Source organism: Athene cunicularia, assembly GCF_003259725.1.
Source record: "Athene cunicularia isolate RWA chromosome 1 unlocalized genomic scaffold, athCun1 chr1_part1, whole genome shotgun sequence".
In the NCBI taxonomy this organism is placed as follows: Eukaryota; Metazoa; Chordata; class Aves; order Strigiformes; family Strigidae; genus Athene; species Athene cunicularia.
Window position 1 is genome coordinate 113,893,543 of NW_020799091.1, and position 25,191 is coordinate 113,918,733.

Sequence of the window (25,191 nt, forward strand, 5' to 3'; positions counted from 1 at the left end):
AATCTGCAGGTTCTGGGGAGGATTTCAGGTCTCCAGGAACCTCTATGTTGTGTCTTGTCAAAACAGGTTTTGTTTTGAATGTTGAATGTGTATAACAAACTATTTATACATGACTTGCAAGTGTAGCCAAGGTTCCTTTGTAGAAATAACTTAGCAAATGATTCCTGCTAATGGAAATTTTTTTTTTAAAAGCTATGGTTTATACAGAGAAGAAGGAATGAAATTTCACATTTGGTAACATCTTTTTAACTTAACGATAAATCATTGTTCTGCTGATGTCCTCTGCTGGACAATCTCCTAGAAGCCTAGAATAATAATTAAAGATACATGAAGATATATAATCAGTGGTTGATCTAGCAGTGTATTATATCAGTTATAGCAGTAGAATTCGATGTATGCTGTGGAAGTCCAGCATGAAGGGTGTGTGTATATGTGTGCCTGTGCATTTGTGTGTGTGCATATAGGTATGCTAAAAGACTTCTTGCTGTGTGTTCCTTCCGTGTTCTTTAACAATGTGGGAAGAAGAGCTAAAAGGAAGCTTATCTTCCTAGGAAAGGAAGCTTAATATAAAAAGGGGATTGATTCTCCTCTCAGATAGGTGGCCAAGGATAACCACATATCTTGAAAAATCTGCTACTGTGTTTTCTGGTTTTACTGTACATCTATTAATAGACAATCTGTGGTATCTAACTATGAACACACACATACTTGAGAAGAATGAAATCTTGTGAGGTTAATCCATTGTAATCCGTTCGTTGACACATTTACCAGCTTCTTCTTAAAAGTTTTAGATTCCTCAGGCAATCTTCACATGACCTGTTTCCTTCTCCACTGAGAATACTTAGAAAAAAAACTCAGATCTTTTCAGAAAGCAAAAATATTTGGAATTCAATATACTCCAAAGTGTATATATTTGAGTCTCTTTCTTCATATTCCAGATATATTTTTGGGATGTTACAAAACCTTGGGGAGCTTTTTCCTTTGTAGGATGGCAGCAGAAAGAGGGATTGGTGAGGTGGAATTTCAGGAAGGCATGAACTGACATTACACATTGAAGATGTATGTTGATTGGATGCATAGAGACCTTAAAAACTTAAAATCTGTGTCACTTTAATGACAAGTTATCCAACTAAATGGACAGCTTTGTTTCTCATGCTGCCTTTCATAAGCTGGCTGGTTCACTGAAGAAACTTTCTCACTTTCTCCTTTTCTCTGTCCCTGCCTCGCTGCTGTTGCCCACTCAGACAGGGAAGTATAGTCTTTGCGGTGGGTGATCTGTCATGATGATCTCCAAACAGTATCTAGCGATACAAGTACATTGTGCCAGAGTTATCTCTTGCTCTCTTGATTCCTTTGACTGGAACATGAAATAGGGATCAGAGCTAGCCCACTGATCCGTTCTTAATCATATGAGAAGCCAGACTGAACTGAATTGCAATCACTCACTGTGACTCCATGTATCGTCATCACTTACGTGTCCTAAATTAAAATGCGTATAAAGGGCTTGGCTTGATATGTCTCAGTATGTAACTTAGTACTCTGAAAAAGCTGTAAACATTTTTTTTCTGTTCAAAGGGGGAAAATATTGCCCGCTGTTGCTTTTTTTTCCTTGTGCTTCATAGACTTTAATTTTGACGACTTTTGCTGATGTTGCTGTATAATAGCTGATTAGGCCGATTTTCAACTGGAACATTAGCACTTGAGGTCCACTGTATCTTGTCACAAAAGGTAGCATACTTGAGATGAATTGTGGACAGTCTAAGGAATCAGTGAAGCAGCAGTGAAGTAGTTAATGCCTCTTGGCCTCAATTACAGTGCAGGTGGCCCAAATCAACTCAGAACATTTGTAGTACAGAAATTGCTACAGCTCAAATCAGCCAGACTTCTGAGAAAAGGATCAGGGTGGCCTGTTTGCTAGATGGGTAGGTTAAGAAGACCCACTTTAACAGGATGCCTGATTTAAGTGAAAAACTCTTGTTTAATACAAGCCTCCTTTTATCTTAATGGTATTGACAGAGTAGCCCATTTGTCTCAATTTCCTTCAAGCAACAGTTCTTAAGCCAAACCTTGGAAGCTGCAAATTCTACTGTACCCAGCAGAATCATATACCTCAGGTTTATTCAGATTTCCACACAAGGTCACTAATTTTTGGTCTTGTCTCTTCCTGACATTAGTAGCATTGATATTTTCCCACTTCAGAAACAGAAAAAAAGCTTTCTGTTTATAAGTACAATAACATGTTGTGATGTGAGTACTTTAACACAATTTGCAAATTCCATGTGCTGTCAATGTCATTATCATGTTATCCAGCCTAAATGACCAAATAGACATAATACTTTTTAGCTGTATTAATATACCATTTTTCACTGGTTAGGAATACAAAATGCAGTGAAACCTCTAACACTGTTCTTTTTTGATTTTGAGGAAATTCAAGCTGAATAATTGACATCCTTAAAACAACTTTCAGATGAGATGGTCAACATAGTATAACTTGCTGCTGTTTGTTTTCTTACTGAAATATATTACTTTTATAGAAGAAATAATACTTAAGCAATATTCTAATATGATGCAGTTTACTTCCAACAAGATTTTCCATTATATTAATTATGGCGCATTGTATTGAGCCTGCAGTAGCTTTGCTGGTAAAGGTCTTCTTTTTGGCGTTTTGCTGCCAACACAGATGCCAGAGGATGCTCTAATTCATCCCTCAAGAAAATTAATTCAAGCAAATTCTAGATATATGAATTAAGTACTTGTTCTTACTATTTTTATATAGTTGTTTATAGAACTTAAATATGTACATATGTATACAGAGAACTAAGCAGTATAGATACATTGCAGCAGAACTTACTGTTCTCCACAGTGTGGTTCAAGGACATGGGAGAGAGGGAAAGAGGAAGGAGGTGCAAAGTTTCTGTCTGGATTTCAGTGAGAAAGGCCTGACAAAAAAGAGTTTATTAAAATAGCTTTTTTAATAAGAAAGAATAAGAAGATAAATACAGAGAGCAATTAAATCTTGCATCCCTTCAGACCTTGGGCACTCTGCATTTGCACAGCATTGGATGGACCCTGGATGGATTTCTTCTCATGGCATGCTGCACAGATCCTGTCTGTGGGGAAAAGCTCCACCTTTTTGGTCATTCAAGCTATTAAGTAATTTTCTTACAAGAAAATCACTGGTTTTCTTACAAGAAAACTATCGGTAAAGGATGTTTGCATGAGAATTTCTTGCTGCACTTTTAGACAAAAGCAAGGCCATGTGAGCGGCATGGCCACTGGTACCGAGGGGTAACTGCCTGCAGGTCCTTCTGTTACAGTGAGAAGGCTGGGGTTATCCTACAGCTGAGAGGTTTGTGCAACACAGCATAGCACAGGCCTGGGCGTGCTCAGGTTAAAACTCTTCTGGAGCACTGACTCCTCAATCAAGGATTGATACATTCCACCCTTTGATTCACCTACAGTTTACCTTTCCCAAAGATACTGTAAATTACAGATTGTATTAATAACATATGGGCAGAAGTGATCTGTTGGAGATCACTGATTCCTCAAGTACAGAGCCTTCCGCAAGGCTCCTAAGTGGCATGGGTGAGATTTGTCATGTGGAACTTACATTTGGTTATAGCACGTGAAAGCATCCTAGATTTATGCACAGACTACCGAGTTGTTTTGCAACTCTGGAAGTTAGTCTTCTACATAGTTCTGCACATCAAGGAAAATGCAATTTTCTGTCAATACACAGGTTGCAATATGATGGGACTCTGATTCTGGAGAAGATGCCTTTGAGATTCAAAGATTGTTTCCCAACAGAGAAGGAGAAAACAATGTACAGTTCCTACGTTTTCTGGTGAAGGTTTCTCTGAAATCAGACTCTTTCTTTTTCTTCTTTTTTTCCTAGGGAATTAAACTGGGGCTAAAGCAACATGCCTAGTATTGTCATATTTCCCTTCTTCCTCAGTCCCTGAAAGAAACACAAACCAAAACAACTTATGATCCTCTTACAAGGTTTCAGAATTTCTGCAAAACCCCTCACAATTCAGAAGCCGTGGCTGAGGTATATAGCATTCCCTTAAAAAGGCGTCCAACCTGCAGACATTGAGGATTGCCTGGTGGGTATGTCTTGATAGACTGAATTTTGAATACTTACTAATATTCAGATAAGTAAAATAAGTAAAATGTAATTACATCCTATACTCAGTGAGTTCCTTCAGCTTGAAATGGTTTGTGTCATTGATATGCTTCTCATTAGACGGTGAATGCTGATGTATCAGGTAACAATGAAAAACGTTCCTTTTTATATACACCTTACTCTCTTCATATTTTTTGGCTGGGAACAGTAGGATCCATAGATACTCTGAATTTCTGCTACAGTACTTCAGAAGTATGAAAAATTCCTAGAGCAAACTCAGCCCTGGATATATCTGGACCTACATCCATTGCAGATTTTCGTGAGGGCTAGTTGCTATTCTTTGCATTGATCTAATTATAAAGCTTTGATTGTCTTATTGATTTAGTGGAGCTGTGCCTGTTTCTGCCAGAGTTGAAGTTGGCTCTGTAACTTCAGATGGAGAGAACTGAACAGAGTTCTCCCAGGTGTGGCCAGAAGGTTATTCCCCTTTGACATTGCCATAGAGGTCGCAGTTTGATTATGCAGTGCATCAATACATAGACTGCACTCAAAATGAACTGAGCCAAGCCAAGGTTTTGGTAAACTTTACTAGATAATTTAGTCCAACGTAGCACTTTTCCAGCAGCTGGCAAAAAAAAAAATGCCTTGGAGAAGACAACAGCTCAGATGTGAGCTTTACTCTTAAAAGGTGTGTGAACATAAACTGAATATATTAAATATTCTAGGTCAATCGTGTGTATTTCCATGGAAAGGGCAGCTTTGTCTTGTGTTACTTTTTCTGTAGCGTTACGGATTTAAAGTAGTTTATCAAGGAAAATGTCTAATAGTTTGTGGATTTTTAAAAATCTTGTTAAATTGCTAATTTTATCGAACATTTAACAACACATAACTTGGGTTAAAACACTTTACAGAATCACAGAATCATCTATGTTGCAAAAGACCTTGAAGATCACCTAGCCCAACCATTAACCTGACAGTTCCCAAATACACCATATCCCTCAGCACTATGTCAAACAGATTCTTAAATGCCTCCAGGGATGGGGACTCCAACACCTCCCTGGGCAGCCCATTCCAACGCCTAACAACCCATTCTGGAAATAAATGTTTACTAATATCTAGTCTAAACCTTCCCTGGCATATCTTGAGGCCATCACCTCTTGTCCTGTTGCTTGTTGCTTGGTTAAAGAGACTCATCCCCAGCTCTCTGCACCCTCCTTTCAGGGAGCTGTAGAGGGCGATGAGGTCTCCCCTCAGCCTCCTCTTCTCCAGACTAAACCCCCCCAGTTCCCTCAGCCGCTCCCCGTACGACCTGTGCTCCAGACCCTGCACCAGCTCCGTTGCCCTTCTCTGGACACGCTCAAGTCATTCAATGTCCTTTTAGTAGTGAGGGGCCCAAAACTGAACACAGGAATCGAGGGGCGGCCTCACCAGTGCCGAGTCCAGGGGTCAGATCCCTTCCCTGTCCCTGCTGGCCACGCTATTGCTGACACAAGCCAGGATGCCATTGGCCTTCTTGGCCCCCTGGGCACACTGCTGGCTCCTGTTCAGCCGGCTGTCAATCAACACCCCCAGGTCCCTCTCTGACTGGCAGCTCTCCAGCCACTCCTCCCCAAGCCTGTAGCGCTGCTGGGGGTTGTTGTGGCCCAAGGGCAGCCCCCAGCATTTGGCATTATGGAAACTCCCCCAGTTGGGCTCAGCCCATGGCTCCAGCCTGTCCAGGTCTCTCTGCAGAGCCTCCCTACCCTCGAGCAGATCAACACTCCCACCCAACTGGGTGTCATCTGCAAACTGACTGAGGGTGCACTCGATCCCCTCGTCTAGATCATCAATAAAGATGTTAAACAGGAGTGGCCCCAACACCGAGCCCTGGGGGACACCACTTGTGACCGGCTGCCAACCGGATATAACTCCGTTCACCACAACTCTTTGGGCCTGGACATCCAGACAGTTTTTTACCCAGTGAAGTGTGTGCCTTGAGCAGCCAGTTTCCCCAGGAGAATGCTGTGGGAAACGGTGTCAAAGGCCTTGCTAAAGTCAAGGTAAACAACATCCCCAGCCTTTCCCTCCTCCAATAAGCAGGTCACCCTGTCGTAGAAGGAGATCAGGTTTGTCAAGCAGGGCCGGCCTCTCACAAACCCATGATGACTGGGCCTGAGCATCAGGTTGTCCCACATGTGTTGTGTGATGTTACTCAGGATGAGCTGCTCCATCAGCTTCCCAGGCATCGAAGTCAAGTTGACAGGCCTGTAATTTCCCAGATCATCCTTCTGACAATAATATAGATGGGCACACACTGATGATATTAGAGCATGAAACATAGATTGCTGTTATTTAGAGACACCATTAATTATCATTTTACAGACAAAATAATTCCAGGCAAACTAATTTAGGTCATAGTGTGAAGGGAAAAGTGGAAGCGAGGGAAAAAGAGACAGTCTATTTTACAAGCCAATTTGGCTGGCACTTGTGTGTTCAGAAAAATTGACATTTTGTCAACCTATTATCACAAAAGATGCTTCCAATTTTTGACCAGCTATCTCACATGTCCTTCATTTTTCAGCTGTAAACAGCAGGCATACAGGTTACACTCCTGATCAAGGATCTTTTACGGCATTACTGTCACTCTCTGAATGCAGATCTCTTCCTTCTCTCTCCAGGTCCCCACATAAAAGTAGTACTGGGGAGACTGACATGTACCAAATTTGCCCACCCCATTCCCTAAGGAAAGATCTGCACAATCAGTTAAGACACTCAAATGTAGATACAAATACCTCTGTTGAAATTAAGAAAGAAGGAAACTCTTTCAATTTGGAATCGTATTCCTGAAGCTAACTTGGACAGGAAGAAGGAAGATACACTAGCGGTTCAGGGATATTTTTCTGTGGTTAATTTTTTAAACAAATTATGTGTTTAGCACTTAAAAATAGAGAAGAATTACGCATTTAATTTTACTTTCCAATAAATTGTTAAGGGCTTTTTAATGGAACAAGTTGCACAATATTTGGTCACAAGACTTTTTTTGAGGGACGTTAAGTGCAGTCTTTTATGGTGACTTTTTCCCATACTCAAAGATTAATAAAAATAAAAGTACCTCTGTAATACACATTTATCTTGAATCCAGTACAAAATCACTAGCCGGGGTAATGATTCAGGAAGACTGAGCGAAGGAGCTGACCTTGTGTAGTCTCAAGCCTTCAGTTCACGTGACTGTGGAATTTCAACAAATGATACCTGAGTGCTCTTGAACAGTCCCCCACGCCCATCTCTTTGGTTTTCTCAGGATTTGTGCTTTTCACTTTTTTTCTAGTCCATGTATAATTAGGATATTTTTTAATGTACTGAGAATGGAAACACATTTTTAAGATTTTAGTGAAGATCCTTAGTGTTTATTTGCAGTCTGAATTTCTGTAGCAGCTTGGAGGAAATTGAAAATCCCCTGTGACTTTAAAGGAACCTGGAGCATTTGAAGTTGAGGATTGCTGCTCTGTATTGCTGTTGGCAGACCTGTTACATGTTTTCCAACTCTTCAGTTGGCTGTAGTCCAAGATCCATTGTTCTTCATCACTTGAAAGTCTTTTCATTACCTTCTACGGGTATTTGATAAGGCTTTTTTAGAATTTAGAATAACTGTGCCTCCTTCCAATGACTATTACAAGTGTGATAATCCATAGCCACAGAAGTTTAGCTTTGGAAAGGTGTCACTACATGAACGAGCTTGCCTGAAATTTCAGAGGTTCCTGGAAGAAAATAGTATGCTATCTCTATGCCTTCTGTTACATCTTTCAGTGAATGTTCTGGTAAAATTTTACTTCAAACATCAGATATTTCACAGCTAACCTGAACTGAATGAAATTTTTATGGCTTCCAACAGAGACCACCAAACTCTGTCACTGTGTAATCTGTAAACGAAGAAACCCTGTCTAGGGCATAATAATCTGTCTTCTTTACTTAAACAGCAGTATTGTGCACAAATACAACCACTAAAAAATAACCCTACAGAGAACCAGTACAGTTTGCATTAGTGTTCTGATGGTTTCATGTGAAACAGTTTTGCAATCTTATTAACATACTGGAAGAGAATAATAGTTATTCTGTTGAAGTTAAGAAACTGCGTAGTTTTTCTTGAGTAGATTACGCTGTGCATGCTACCTATAGAGTAGCACTTCATAGCAGAATTAATGAAGCTGTTAGCATGATCTGTCATGTCAGAAAAGATCCTGAAAATAATTAGAAAGTGACTGTGAATATTTAGATAGGCTACATATTGCATATACCACATTCTTTTGTAGATAATACAAGTTTGCATTCAAAAATACTCAATGACTTCTGACAACAGCTATACTTGTCAGAAATATGGACTTCATGAAGACTATAATATTCCCAGTGTCAACTTATTTTAGTAAAAGTCATGAGCTTCTATGCCACACTGCTTATCATGTGCATATAGTATTCATTAAAACCCAAGAAAACACAAATTTTGGACTGTCATTGTCATAAGAGAACTGTGAGCATACTTTTCCAAATGGATTTGGCAGGTGCTTGTCTGTCAACACATGCACTTTTTATCACATATGTAAATTGAATACTGTGGAAAAAAGAGACAAAAGCACATTTTAGATAGGCAGTGTGTGCATCAGCTAATGGGGATGTGTAAGTTAAAATGAAAAATGAAAAAATAATAAGGGAAATCAAAGTTGGTGCAGGAATAAGAAATTTTAATAATGTGTGTTTAGAATGTTGGTTCCATTACTGATGACAAATTGCATGGGTTTTTTCAAGTTCAAATTATCTTATCTTGATCTAATAAAAAAGCAAATCAGTGAATATCCTTACATCTTTTCATTGTTTTGTCTCTAAACACAGAGAGAAATTGTAGTTAACTTGCTACATCCTTTTCAAGATTATTTACTTGTAGTTGCTTAGGGATACATGAAGATTTCAAAAAGCTATTGAATGTGGGTGTTTGGGAGTAAAGAATTAATCAGACCACTTCCTATCTAGAAGGTAGACATTAAAAATACGTTATAGGATTAAGCTTTTACATATAGTGAAAGAGAGCTTAAATTCACTGAATGAAATGCTAACTTTCCAGAATCAAATAGCATGCAAACCATGGTGAAATTCTTGACGACTGTGACACTCAGCACTATAGGGTCAATATTTTATTAGTTTTACATTATTTTAAGATAAGTTTTTTTTTTGTTTGTTTGTTTGTTTTTGTTTTTTTTTTTTCCTACTGTAAAACAGCATGAAAATCTAATCTTTCGGGGGCATTCCATTATCAAAATGTATTCCATTATCAAAATGTATAATTATGATATGCACACTGGAGAACTTTCTAATGGTGTGGTTTGATGATGATTACATTAATACTGGGGATTTTATTTATTTATCTCTTGTCTAGCTTACAGTAAGTGATCTCTAGCCTTCTGCAGTGCAAGGAAATGCTGAAGGCCCCACATAGCTGGACAACACCGGTTAAGGTCCTTTTGAAGATCATTACTATGGTCATAAGCAAATGTCTGCCCCATACATACCTGTTGCAAAAAAATTGCCTCCCAGTTTTGCAGTAGTAGTGTATGCTAAGGGTAACTGAGAAGAAAACAGGGTGGTTTTGTAGTTGTGGTCAGAATTCTACTCCAACTCTCTTTTAGTACAAGTGTTTTTTCTACCTTCAGCATATCTCAGTGTTAGGTCCCTTTTGTTAAATAGATACAAAGACTCTGCCCTAAAGCACAACTGGATGGTCAGCACGTCAGTTCTTCCTTATTCAGAAGTCCTGGTATTGTTTGATTTAGAGTAACTGGGTAAAAAGCCCTAGAAAAGGGCAATGTCTGAATGCTAAATACCCACTACAAATAAAAAAAAATACTGATATGTTAATATCCAAATCTTTTATACTCCTTGTGCTGTTCCAAGGAGAGTCTATTCAATGCATACAGACAATTCCTGATCAATGGATAAGTTACAGGGTAAACATGTGGCACTGAACAAAATTAATTAAAAAGAAGCAAAGGTCATTTTACGTAGCATCCTACAGGTACAGTGAAGATAAATACACAGGAAATTAAATTGGTGAGGTGAGTTTCATATATTATTAATTTATATCTGCTTTTTTTTTTTTTTTTTTTTTTTTTTTTTTTTTAATGAAAGCAAAGGAACACCTCAGTAGCCCAGTAAATACAGTATAGCCTATACTAGGAACACACCATAGGCTTTCTACTGAAGTCACAGACCCTCCAGACTGGAGTTTGTTAAGCTTACTTTGTCTGAACCTGTCTTGAGCTGCCTGAAGTTTCACTTCAGCTTGTTTAGGTGTCATAGCTATTTTCCTAACAGTCAGGAGGCTATGCCGAATTTGTTTTACTTTTCACAGAATCACAGACTCATAAAGGTTGGAAGTGGTCATCTAGTCCAACCTTCTGCTCAAGCAGAGTCAAGTAAAGCAGGTTGTTTAGGACAATGTCCAGTCAAGTTTTGAATATCTCCAGGGATGGAAACTCCACAGCCTCTCTGAGCAACCTGCTCCAATGTTTCACTACTCTTACAGTAAAAAGTTTTGTCTTATGTTTAAATTGGAATTTCCTGTATTTCATTTTGTTCCCATTGCCTCTTGTCTGTTTACTGGATACCTCTGAAAAGAGTCTGGCTCTGATTCTTTACTCCTCTTAGTGGACCTTTATGTACATTGATAAGATCCCCCTCTGAGCACTTCCTATGGGCTGAACAGTCCCAGCTCTCTCAGTTTCTCCTTGTATGACAGATGCTTCAGTCCCTTCATCATCTTTTTGGGTTTGGACTCTCTCCGGTATGTCTATATCTCTCTCATTCTGGGGAGTTGAGAGCTGGAGCCAGCAGTCTAGATGTGAGCACACCAGTGCTGAGCAGAGGGGAAGGTTCATCTCCCTCAACCTTCTGTCAGTGCTCTTTCTAGTGCAGCCCAGGAGGCTGATGGACTTTGCTGCAAGTGTGCATTGCTGGCTCATGGTCAGCTTGGTGTCCACCAGGACCCGTAGGTCTTTCTCTACAGAGCTACTTTCTAGCTGGTCAGACCACAGGGAGTATTGGTGCTTAAGGTTTTTCCTCCCAAGGCTTTTCCTTTTGCTTATCTTACTGTGGTACAGCCATGATTTTTACATAGATAGTAGCAATAACTAGTTATACTGTGTAGAATGAAATATTTATGGTTGTATCACAATGATATAGTGTGAAAGAATACAGTCCTGGTATTATAACCAACATCTTTTAAGTGGGGATATAGGACACAGTGTAGGGAAGTACAGATGTGATGGTAGGACACAGGCTGCCACTGTAGTTAGTAATGGTCAGTTAAAGAAAAACATATATAGAACGGAGTAAAGTCAATTTTAGGACAACAAAGAATACAAAGACCACCATCCAACGTATGTAAAACATGCGTTATATAGTACATTTGGATGTAATGTTACCTTGCATGCCAATGAAGAAAGACCAAGATGTAAAAATGTGTTAACAAATATTTAAAAATGACCCCAAGCACATTCTAGAGTGAGGAAGAAGAAGAAATCATCATCATGCTCCTCCCAGAGAAGAGATCTCAGGATGCTGAGGAGTCACTGTACACATCCTGCCCTACACATCAAAGTGATTAATTTTAGTATCCAGAGGGTCAGTGAAGGACACCATAAAAAATGCATAGATATTAGGCATGTGAAGATAGCAATTTTAATTCTATTATTAAGACTTTTTTCATTAATAGCATTTTCTCCTTTTCTGTTTTTGTAATAATTAGATGTAAAGTAATAATAATTAATTGATTAAACTATTAACATTTCAGGCATAATAACAGCAAATTCTTGGATTTACATATAAGGTATGTTTTTACAGCCAGATTTTGAATGTAACACCTCTCCATCATTCTCTTTATATAAACTTCTCTGTTGACCCAAACCACTGTTCGGAAACCTGAAGGATTGTTCAAGTCTAGATGCCCTTTTGTTTCTACTTGAAAGAGAAAAAACTGTGTTACTGCTTTCTTGTGTCTCTTTCTAACCCTAACTCAATATCCTTCCAGTCTGAGAAGTGTGCTCCGTGCCTCTTGTGTCTGAGAGTGGGAAGATGCATGTCCTCTGAAGAAATTCCCTCTGCTACTCTATCTGTAAGATTAATTCTGCCTTGGCACATAGGAACTCAAGTACTTAGTTCTTTCTCTGCTTATTCAGTCTTGGTGGAGATTACACAGTGTTTGTATGATGTTTCTCAATTCCATCCCTGAGCAAAACTGTCTTATCGCACTGGAATCTTTTCGCTCCCCCTCTGGCAAAGGGGTCATACTTAGGCGGTTCCTTATCAAGGAACACTTTTAGATGAGAAGTCAGATGAGAAATCACTTAATATACGAAATAATTCATTCAAGACTCTGTAAATATTGTCCCATTGTAACCACTTACTTAACTACAGTCGGGGCCCAGGTAACTCAGCCATTTATAAATAGTATCAGATTAATGCATGTACTTTCTGTGTTACTTAATACCAAAGCTATTACCATAGTATCTGCCATACATACACTGCAGAAGGGAAGAATTAGTGAAAAGAGCAAGTTTTCTTTGAAGTCAGGTGCCTTTAACTTTGTCACTGAAAATAATCACAGAAATTATCTTTGCAACAGAAGCCTGAAGCCTGGCAAAGGGAGAAGTCGATGGTGTTAAGCACAGACATTTTGAGCACTTGTGGATAACCAATTCAGCCTGAGAGCTGTACCTAGTTTCTAGGCTTAAATAAGATCTTCATTCACTAGTTAATAATTTCATTTGGTGTTTCTGTAACAGTATTGTCTCTCCAGAAATATGCCTTGGCCAGAATGAACTAACCGTTGCTTTGTTTTCATGAATATGCACAAATGTAACTTGATTGTACTTAGGTTTTAAGCAAGGAGGGCTGTATATGTCACAAGCTTTGTAGTACTAGTACACTTTGAGAAAAGGGCTTTGAAGAGCTTTATTAAACATATACTCTTTATAAAATAATACTGCATTATATGTCTTATAAAAATGTTTAAAAAACCCTGAAATAACAAATGTTAAAAGAAATAGAAAAATAAACTATGTAAAGGACAAAGGGTAATAATACAAAACAATAAACATGGAATTTAAAGCTATTGTAAACTAATCCCCTGTATTTAAATTAAAATTGGTGAGAGTGATAGGTATTGTAAAGGGTGTAATTTCGAATACATTTTTCTTTTTCCCTCTGTTAAATTCTGATCTGCATTAAATTCTGTCTCTGAGTGATCTGGAATAAGGATGTCCCTGTTGTTTTGTATGCAAGAGTTGATTATGACAGACTTGGCGATTGAACAGCAGATATCACAGCAGATTTGGAAATATCATCCTGCACAGTATAACTGATTAAAATAAAATTATTTAATTCTATCCTTGTACTCATATCCCAGTCAAATCTTTTCTCCTGATGTTCTGCTTACTACAGAACATTTCACTGCTTTTTCAGAAACAAAGACTCAGAAGTGAAATCCCTAAAGAAAAATGCTGTGTGAATTAAAAAATCTTTAGTGCCGCCTCCATCCAGATGAAGGGAAAAAATAGTGGTGACTTTAGTATCTAAGGATATGAAAGTGTAAGGAATTTTGCAGAGAGAAGCAAGAAGGATACTGCTGTCTTTGAAGGCATATGAGGCACAAATATCCATTAGTTATAATATTCATCACAGTAGAATAAATTATGATGGAGAAACTGGATAGGGGAACCATGAAAATTAAACTATGTCAACTCAAACTGAACAGTAAACATATGCTACATGCTGGAGATAATAAAGAATATGATTCCTCTGTTGCCCTAAAAAATGGGACATAAAAGAAAAAAAACCACACTAGTATATTAAAAAGGTTAAAACCTCATTTTTTTTAGGGGTAACGTGGTAAACACGGCAATTGAAATATATCAAAGGGTATCCATTCCATGCAGTGAAATATATTATGCAAAGGCTTTTGACCTTTAAGAAAATATGTTGATGATTTTCCCCTGCATACAGAAAAATGTCAGCATAGGTGTAAATAAATGTCATTAACTTTGGTTTTGTATTCAGAGTATACCCACAAGGACCAAGATGTGCTAGTATTCAGAAACCTGAATGGAGAGCATTTGAACCACTCATTAACCCTCCTAGTTCACTTGATTGCTCAGGCTGTCTCAGAGTTGTCAGCCTCCCACGTCACCAAGAAAATGGGTTCTTATCAGGTTGCATATGGCCTTACTACTAAAACTCAGTGTACCATATGTATTCACATCATGTTTTGAAGAACTGCTCTCCAAGGGACGTGAAAAAAATCCAGTTTTAATTTTCTATTTTATCAATTGAAACATACATGTATGAAAAATAGAAAATGTAGAAAAAACACTGTTTATTTTGATACTGGAATACATGTCTATATCCTTCAGCCTTTAGAGGGTGCATTTTCAGGCCATAACCTTGTGTTTGAATGTTTTATGTTTCAGAGCACCACCCTATTCTAAGCAATACATTACAGTCCAGTTAATAGAAAACAATAACCCTCCATAAACTGAATACCTGGAACATTTCTGTGATCCACACTTCTATCTGTTCTCTAGTTGTTTTCACTAAAGGGAGAAGGGAAATTTAGTGCTGTTAAAATGCTGGGGAGAGAAGGTGATGGTAGTTTCTAAGGAAGCTGAACACAGTCTGTCCTGCTGTCTGAAATATGTCTCTCTTGGTCCAAGCAGGGCAGTCCAAAAATACCTTATTTCAAGAATCTGCTAAAACTCTCATATATTTTCACCATTTTCAATTTTGAAAATATGATCCATCGCATTGTTCAGTGATACGCTATAGTCAAGAAATTTAAGAATATTTCTTCCCTCCTGAAACAGAGCTGATGTTGGTATGCAACTTCTCAATGTTTTATAAACGTATTTTTGTTCCTTAGTTTTCCAGGAGTATTTCAGAGAATAAACGCTATTGCTTTAATAAAAACAATGAGAAGAAATAAATGCCTGCAGTCAACTTGAGTTTCATAAGAATTTAATACAATTTAATGATGACTGATTGCATAAATTATTGGGAATTGTAGGCACTCACCATGTTTAAAAATGAGGTCACTTTATAGATATAGGACTCAAATTTAAGCATCCAAGCTGAAGAAAAATTCATGAGGGTGCTTAATTATGTCTTGCATGCTAGCCTGTCCTAGAAAGTTGGATGCTCAAAGGGTGATCCTGTAGATGCCTGCGTCTTGTTCAGATCTTTGATTTCAGTAGCAGTACAGAGGTCAGTAAGCAAAGCCATAAAAGTAAGTGTCTGCAGGACTGAATACGTTGTAGAAATCCCCTAAAATACATCAGATTGTACCAGGTGTCATAATTCTGCTCCTTTCTGATATATATCAGTAACTTTCAGCATGCTGCCTTGACCTCCTACACTATAACATTATGAAGCTGCTTAAATACTCCACAAGTTTGCTGGTAGAACTGCTGGGATTTTTTTTCTTCAATAGCTCATTGACACACTTTGTGCTATACTATTGAGACATTAATAAGAGACTCAATGATGGAAGACTTTATAATCGCTGTTTTGTAGCCATTTATAATTTCGTATCTCTTTAGTGTATTCAATATGAATTTAGGTTCTAAATGTGTTTTGAAAATACTGCATTTTACCTTTGCTCTTCACTTACATCATGAAGCCTACGCAGTTTTGGAGCAGACAAAAACAATAGAAATACACTGTCCTGGAAAGTTTGATTCAAAATCACCAGTGCGATGTAGTAATAGTAGATGTTGCTTGGAGGATAAGGACATAGAAGTGGAAAGAAGTTGATTAGAACCTGCAGCATGATCTGTCATGTGTACACATATACTTACTAATGTGTGTATGTGCATATATAATACATATGTACACACACGCATGCACATACACAGCTGTGGGTGAAATGTGATTAGTATATGTGAAAAACCACTCAAAAAATACATCAATAGCCACTAATCTTTCTGAAACTTCTGTATTTTAATGAATATTGTTATAAATATGCTTAATTCTAAAATGTACAGTAAGTATGACTTCTAAAAAGGGTTCAGTGATGTATCACTTTTTTTTTTTTTTTCAAGAGTCATAAAACTTTAGTCTATCATTTGGTTGTTCTGAAGTCAATTATTTATGTTGGCTTAAAAATCTAATTTAGAAATATTGCTAACTGACATTGCTTAGTGATGATGACAATGACTCTGCCAAATTGTACAGTGAACCTGATTTTGAAAATAACCTAGGCTGGAGATTTTTAGAGTTTAAATTAGTGGTTTATAAGAAATCCTTAAAGCTTTTTAGAATTTGGATTTGGATAAATGTCAGAAAATCAAGCTTAGGTGAACTCTTTGGTGTACAACCAAGCTGCAAATCGCATGCTTGAAGAAAACTTTAGAGAATTCTCTTTAATGAATGTTGTGTGTCTATCCATGCAGAGCAGATTGGATCAGAAGAGTTCAGCGCCACGTTCCTCAGTATTTTGATTCAGAGAATTTCAACTATACAGTGGAAAAAATTTAAGAAGGGAGTAACCTTCAAGATTTATGAGATTATTACATTTTATCCTTCCTTTCAGTCTTCAGAGATCAAAGGTGCTGCTGCAGAACATGACAAATCAATCTGCAGGTTAGAAATAACTGCAAAGTGTTCAGTGGAGCTGAACCTCCGTGCAGGACTGCTGGTGAGGAACATGTTCTACTATTCTCTGCCCAGTTACAGAACTGCACTGTACTCATACAGGATTGATGCTGGCTGTGATAGCTTTTTTTTTTTTGAGCTGATTCAGGGTTTTTTCATATAAGGTACTTGTCTGTTGAAAAACTCACAGTTCATCAAAATCAAAACTTTCTCAAGAAAAGGTCAGCTTTATCAAATGTTCTCCCTTTAGAAAAAAGTATTAAAAAGTATAAAAACTGCTCTTGTCTCACTATAGCAGGCTTAAAATAAATATAAAATAATAACCTACTCAGAATTTCAGTTTAAAATTCTACTGAATGTATAATAAGAACATTTTAGAATTAGCTAAGTGTTTTCCTGTTAGACACAAAATTTTGTTTTATTCTTAGTTCTCAGAAGTGTCATATTTATACTATTCTCTGTCACACAGCCTTTCCCTTTTTAAATTTCCCAAATATCTTTGCAATTTTCCAGTTATATTACAGTTGGAAATATCCAAGTTCAGTAAAATATCAGACATAGGTAATAGTATACCTACCTAGGGATTTAACTTCCTAGAGATATATCAAACATACTTCATTCCCTTTTTAGGTACTGGGTAAAATCTCTTCTATATCAGGTCATATACATTTTGGGAATAGTTCTGATTTTTCTTAATATAATTTCAAAGTATTTGGTATAGAAACATGGGTTAGGGAAAAGAATTCTGAACTGGGAGTGGAAAATAAGGACGCTTGTTTCTCCAGCCCAGGGCAAAATTATTTTAGTCTTTGACCCAATTGGAAGAAATAAACAACTATCACAAAGATGAGATTAACCATTTGAAGGAGTTCCTTTGCACCAGAGGGCAATAGTATGACAGCTTGAATCATAATCCTGAACTTTAAGTAGCTTTTCAAATCTCTTCAACTAGGAGCACAAGAATCCTTGAAGATGAAGCACAAAGCCTGGAACTTGTTTCAGAGTAGAGGTGGTGGCTGAGAAGGTGTCTGGTACTGTACTCTTCTGTGGCAGAAAGTGCAGAAATCTTTACTTCGAGGAATGTATCATGTCTGTAGACCAAAGAAGAAATTATGAAAGCAAGAATAATGAAAAGTAGAATAGGAGACTCATAGTACATATTTTATCAAGACTGAACTTCAAGAAATTATTTCACAGAAACTCGTGCGTAAGAGAGGGGAAATCAGGCTGACACATGATTCAAAGAGTTTGATGGGTATCAGCTACAACCTCAAACTACTGTTTCAAACTATCTTTCTGTGTTTTCATTATCTATTACACTTTAGAATTTATGAATGGAAAAGATAACAGTGAAGGATGTGGGGTTTGTTTTAGGGATTTGAACTTTTTAATAAAAATGACATTGGCAAAAAATTTCCGAAGGAATCATTTAGGTATCATCTGGTGTGCAGCCAAACGGACATTACTGGTTCTTACAGACTTTTAGATTTGATTGTCTCTAATGCATTTAATACTGTTCTACAGCTGTCTAAGAGTAAAAGGGCTGTAAGGATTGGAAAAAGCTGACAAGTGCAGACAGGAATGTATAACAGTGAAATCTGCTGATTAGAAAACACTTTTTCACCCTGAGAACAATGTGATATTATGTACTTTCAAGCTGTCAAATTATAAGTTCTTACAGCTGAGTGCCAGATGAAATTTTGTAAGAATAGGCTCAAATGGAATGAAGTTTTCTTGTAAGTCATGCTTGTACAGGTAGATAAATGCTCTGGATATCTTGATTTTTATTTATTTTACACTAGAGAAGAAAAGGGATGTTTAAGACATTTTCATTTTTATTGTATGAGGGTTTTTTCCTCAAAACCTTTCACTCTATCACTGTACTCATGTTTATTCTAGCATAAATTTGTGAACAGAAATGTTTTGGAAAACCAGTGTAATACTAGATTAATACTGAAAACTTGGATCACAGATATAATAGAAGAATTTTTCCTTTAAATACTAACTACTTAATATGTTTGCCTTAGTAAATACCATTTAATTACAAATTAAATGCATGTTCACATCCATTAGTTGATAATTATGGTTAATATAGTAGACACAAAAGTAATTATCTTCAACAAGAATGGAGTTTGTAGAAGACAAAAATAATCATGTCTTTACATGTAACAGGGTGCACTCTGTGTTAATCTTCTTCCACTATCTACTGCTTAACTTATAAATAAATGATCAATGATTTCCATGCAAGAAAGGACTAACTCAATATCTTTCCCCTATAAAAGAAGCATTATAGATTAGTTTGGTTATAAATTCACTAAACAGAAAAATTAAGAAGGCAAATGATGCATACAGCCAAATTAAAATTAACTGTGGGAAAATCATTAAAAATTAACGTGCCTTAAATTTCATTCTAAGTTATTTACCACTTATGGTAGTTTTATTGCTAATTCAGGAAAACAAACAGATGAACCAGGAAGAACATGGACTTTACCTTAAATGACATGGTGATATAAAAGAAGCATCATTGTAACCTACTCTGTTATTGGGAGTTAGTATCAAGGCATGATACAATATCAAGATATTATGACAAATCCTTAGAATGCATGACAAGGCAATTGTATGTGAATTACAATGTGGAGATGCAGTGTCACTTTGATTGACTTGTTTTGTTTTTATTTGCTGTACCTTAGAATTTATTAGGAAATGAATGATTGAAGAAGCAGGTTTTGACATTGAAAGCAGCTGTATGTATGTGTCCCTACAACCCAAGACTGATACTCAGAAGCACTGCTTGCTTTGATGAAAAGTTTCAAATTTTTCAGTGGATAAATCCTTTGCATTAGAGATGCAATACTAACAAAAGAAATCTTAACACTTGGAAGACATTAGTCTTCATTCCAGACTTGGAGGGCAGGGGCTGTTACTCGCCAGATAGTGCTTCTCAGCCAAGTTGTAGGAATGGCTGGAATGGAAGAAGTGCAGAGACAGAATAATTACCAATGTGGCACAACAGGGGTGGAAACTAGTGCTGCTGTCCATAACTGGAACAAAAGAGGAAGTGCCAATGACATCATACATCCATTACCTTGAAATAAGTTGTTGGCATTGTTGTGACATTTCTATCGCACTTACCTGATTCAGAAGTGGCAATAAGAATTAAAATAGCATTTGCCATTTTATGACCTCTGAGGTGAAAGTCTAAAATTGCCTTTTTACATGTGGTCTGAGAGAAGAAATCTGGAATTCTGGGCAACTTTCTCAGGACTGAGGAGAATTCTTTAATCATTTCAGTCTTGAGTGGAAACAGGAATTTACTGAACACTCCAGGCCCCCAAAGCTCACTTCTCTCCCCAGCACTGCTGTTGATTATCCCCATTCCAGTCCACTCAGTCAACTATACTTTGCACCTAAAGCTAAGATTAGGATCCCAAACCGAAATTGTTACTAAATAAGGGGAGGGCCTGCAACATGCATTTTCAAAGGCACTCAACACACAGTATTTCCCATCCACACCCCTAAAGTTTTGCTCAATGAAGACTAGCAGAAGGGAAGTACAAAGCAGTCGTCTTCAGGCTCCTTGCTTTCCTTCCTTTTGAAATTTTGCAAATATTAAGATTCCAGAAATTTTCATCTCCTCAACAAATAAGCAGGGTATATTTTCAGATTATGTATACTTGTTGAAAAAAAAAAAAAAAAAAAAAAAAAAGCAGTAAGCACACTTGCCTAAATATTGCTTGAAATGAGGGTGATGACTAAGGCAGAACCATTTACAAAATATAACAGCTCTGTAAATTTAGCCTCACTTCTGAAAAATAAGTGCTTTCAAGATACTTCTATGATTTCCTTGGAATGCATTTTATTTATAATTTGGATTAAAATTATCTAGGCTGCTGGCTCATGACAGAAGTTTTACATCACATACTCTCCTGATGCATTTGTGTGTTTAAGGACCTTACCTGTATGTTGTTGCTTCTGATGCCTGAAAAGATGCCTTAAGCATTTTAAGTAATTAAAAAGAGCATATCTTATGCCAACTTCTGAAGAGATGATTGGATTTTCAAGTGCTGTATAAATACTAGCACTAGTGCACACACTTTCAAATATTTATTATAAAACTTAGAATAATAACCACCAGCATCAGTTCTTTTTTGTTTCAAACATACTTACAAATGATTTATAAATGTATTCACTGAACTTTATGAAAATACTAAATTTTAGAAACACTGCAAATGAAGGACCATAACAAAATAACTGTGCTATGCTATACTTACTTTTAAAATCAGTTCTAGTTTCAGAAATCTTATTTATGTGGTATCCTCTTATGTATTTATCTTATTTGCAGTCATAATATGTAAATGTTCCAAACTATTTTTCTTGATTTCTCTACATACACTCAATCTTGATAATATTTTGTTTCTTCTTGATAAAGTCTGTATATTTAATAACATGCTAAGAGCCTGTTATTTTAAAGAAAAGATTTTGTTTTTCAAACATTAAAGAGAGTGTATTGGAAGGTGGCACCGACTTTTAATACCTTCATATACCTGGCAGGAAAATCATCCTGCCTGGAGACATGGAAGGACTGGTACATTTAATATGTTAAGTAACTCTGGCCAGTCTGTTTGAGAGTGATGATGACCTTTTGCTCTTGTGCCACAGAGGACATTGCTTTTCCTATTCCTCAGAGAGGTTATCTACTGCTGTGAAAGGATGCTGTGAACACTAAAGGATGCTGTCTACACTAAAACTCCACAAGGATTCATGGCTACCTGGATTCTTTGCCTTTACTCCATACTCAAATAGTCATTAGAAGCCATCTTTCCTTCACAGTTGGAGAGGAAATGACGGTGCCCCCTGATGCTACCCTCTTCAATTCACTAGATCCCTGGTGAGTATTTAATCTAAAGCAAGAATGCAGGCTTTCATATAATGTGTACAATAGGAGTGATAGAAACACTATTTTTTTTGTTAATATCTTCCTTCCTTGGCATTATTGATCACTACTTCAGTAAAACCCATGGAGAGGAAGCAGAGATTTCTCAACAAGTTGGCATTTGAATCAAAATTTCTCTCCATGAGGAGTACGGAATCACTGTCAGCTTTTTTACTGTCTCACTCAACCATCAATGCCCACTTCTTTCATCTGATAGCCTCATAGAATTGTATAGTAATTTTGGTTATTTTTTTGGAAAATTTTAGTTAAAAAGACATCTACATTAATTTATAATGTGATAGTAATTTCAAATTCTAAGAAGAGTGGGAAGAATTACACTAGTGTGATGTCATAGCTACTTTTGACAGATATCTGAACTTTCTAATATCCTACTAGTCTGTAGGTGTCTTCACTGGTAGAAGAACAGTGCCTGTATGAAAATACAGACCAGATGATATTTCTCATCTAATCTCAGTATATTGAATCAGTCATATGTAAGTTTTTGTAAATAAACCTTCTGGCAAGGGATTTGCCATACCACAGTTAATGTTTATATGTTTTTTGTTATTTTTATTAATTTTATTCTCCATATAAATATACTTAACAGGGGGTAAAACTTCTCTGTTTTTTCTCTATCAAATGTCTCACCGAATCATTGAAACTGACCTGTATTGGCTGATTTTGTAGTTGTGGCAGCAAGAACATTTTTATTTGTCCATCTGTCCAGTTCTGTCTCTTTTACTGCTGCAGAATTACTTTGTGACCTTTGAGTGTATAAGGAAAAATGGCTCTCCACTCTGGGCTGGTGTGAATTGTTGGTATTGAACCACTGTTCTCAGCTGTGAAAATACTATCACAGCCATTAAGCTTTTTTGGATGTGGATGTGGTATAAACAATACTTGATACTTCTCAGAAAAATAGAAGATCCTTTGTGACATATTTACACTTGGGTTCCTCTTTCCCTAGAAGTTCAAGACATTCTTTGAGTTATACCTGCTCCTCAAATGAATAATAATAAAGTCTGTTTTTACATATCAGAGAACCAGGAAAGTCACCAGACATGACTGTAATTACAGACTCTGATGCAGTGCCATCAAATCAGATTCCTCTAATACCTTTTTTCTTTCATTCATCAAATTAAATATATAGAAAACATCAATCTAGTGGAAATTTAAAATACCATTAGTTCCTCTTCAGTGATCAATACATTACCAATTATCTTTTTAAAAGACAAGTGGTTTTTATGCTTCAGTTTTATCAGGGATTTTTCAGTTTTTGCTTCACAGTTTCCCAGCCTAACACATTTCCTCAGCTACATTTTGGCTTTCTGACTTCAGAAGGCTGTTGTAACAACCAGGAAAGATATTCCTTGTCCTTATTTGCCACTATTAATGTCACATCTTAATATCATACATTTCTCTGTATTAAAAGTTTCACTTTACTGTTCCATTACATTTCTTACTGAAGTCTGTGAAGACCATTTTAATTTGGAGGCCAGTTGCACTTTTTCATTGAAACTGAGAAGTTGAAAACGTTAGGTAACAGGAATTGCTTGTGCTTTGTGATGCTCTGTGTAACCACAAAATTGGTTTATTTTCAACCACAGATAGAAGCATGAGATGTGCTTTGTCTGAAAATGTTTTTCATTGGAAGGATAGTACAGGTTGGAAACTGGAAAAGTACTTGGATTTAGATTTGGTTTATATTTTCAAATTTTACTTGCTGAGCATTGTACATCTTTTCATGTTTTCATCTTGGTGTCCCCATCCATACACGAGAGAGAACATTCTAAACCTTGTAACAGATGCTTGGATAAAGAGTTTTATCCTGGTATATTCTGAGAGCAGTATTGATAACATGATGGGACCATAGCAGAAAAAATAGAATCGTTAGAATTTAGCAATTATTTATAATGACAATTAATTGCTAATATTAATGTATTTTGAATATTCATGTCAAAGTTTCATGCCATTTTTCATATTTAAACAAATGGCATGACTTTATGAAGCTTTATGTAAAATGTGAACAAGTATAATGCATGGAAGAACCATATTTAATTTAGTATACTCTATACTTAGTACTTGCCTAGTGAAAATACAGGCAGCATATCATGTGGAAATATTTCTAAAAATTTAGGTAAATATTATTGTCATCTAAATAGCTACCTGTACCCATATTTTGCATCTGCAGGAAAGTAAATAAAATTATAATCTATTTTAAATTTAAGAATAAAGCAGAAAATTCATAATTATGAAGAAAATTAATGTTTGACATCTCTTACATTTTCATACCAAATGCTTTCTCCTTTAGTGTCAGAAGTGTTGTTTTTGCAATTGCAGTAGAATGGATAGCCAAATAAATTTTCTTAGACTTTCCAAAATAAACTATAGCAATGCTCACCAGTTATGGATATCATACACAGAAGTAGTACATGGACTATCAAGTTGCTTAATACAGAACATTACGGCTACTCACTTTTCTAATAACCTAGTGTTGTTATCTCCCTTTGGAGTATAAGTAGAGCATTAAATCACTTCACTTTTGTAGGATCTCATCAAAATACCAACAGTAGTATTCTGTCTGCCTCCAGGTTTTTTGATATCTATTTTTCTAAAGCTTATGCAATTCTTTGTTTTGAAACATATTACCAACAAATTTTTAGAACCTCTTATCTCTGCTTATATCGTACTTCTTCCTCAAAGATATAAGCTATTCATTATTACTTGCAACATCTCATATCTCTTAGAAGATATCCAGTTTTTACATTCCTCCAGCATAAGGCAACAATTACTTTTCCCTGTAGCTCAGTTCATCATGAAGACTTAGCCACCTTAGTGTACAGTAATTGCTCAGATTTTTTTTTTTAGTGTGTTCTGCACTTTTTCAAGATTCCAAGAAAGGACATTATAAATCAAAGCTTTGCATAGAGTTTTGTCATTTGGTTTGTTGGGGTTTTTTTTTTTGGTTTTTTTTTCCCTATTTTTAACCAGTGTTTATGTTGCATCACTCTTTCTTTTTTTTTTTTTTTTTTTTTTTTTTGTATGCTTTGCCTCATCTAAGAAAATCACTGTGTTGGAATGACTTTTTGAAAATCAGGTAAATCCTTTATAGCCATGCCAGTCCTACCACAAATATAAAATAGAACCCACATCACCTTGTGGAATACTTGAGTATGGTGAAGAAATGTATGGTAATTATATTCTGGTCTTGCATTGTTTGTAAAAACTGTTGTTAAATGAGTGATATGGAATGAAGGATTGAACAGGTGATGTATTTTTTTGTTCCATGTATTCTAACAAATCACAATTGAGAGGTGCACAATTGCAGGACCTTTTATTATTCCAGAGTGGGTCTTTCTTACCCACTCTGAAATTAGAAAGGGATTCTAATACATAAATTCTTGGAAACCATGGTAATTATGTCTACATTGACTGATTTTGCAGCGGTAATTCCGGGAGTGTA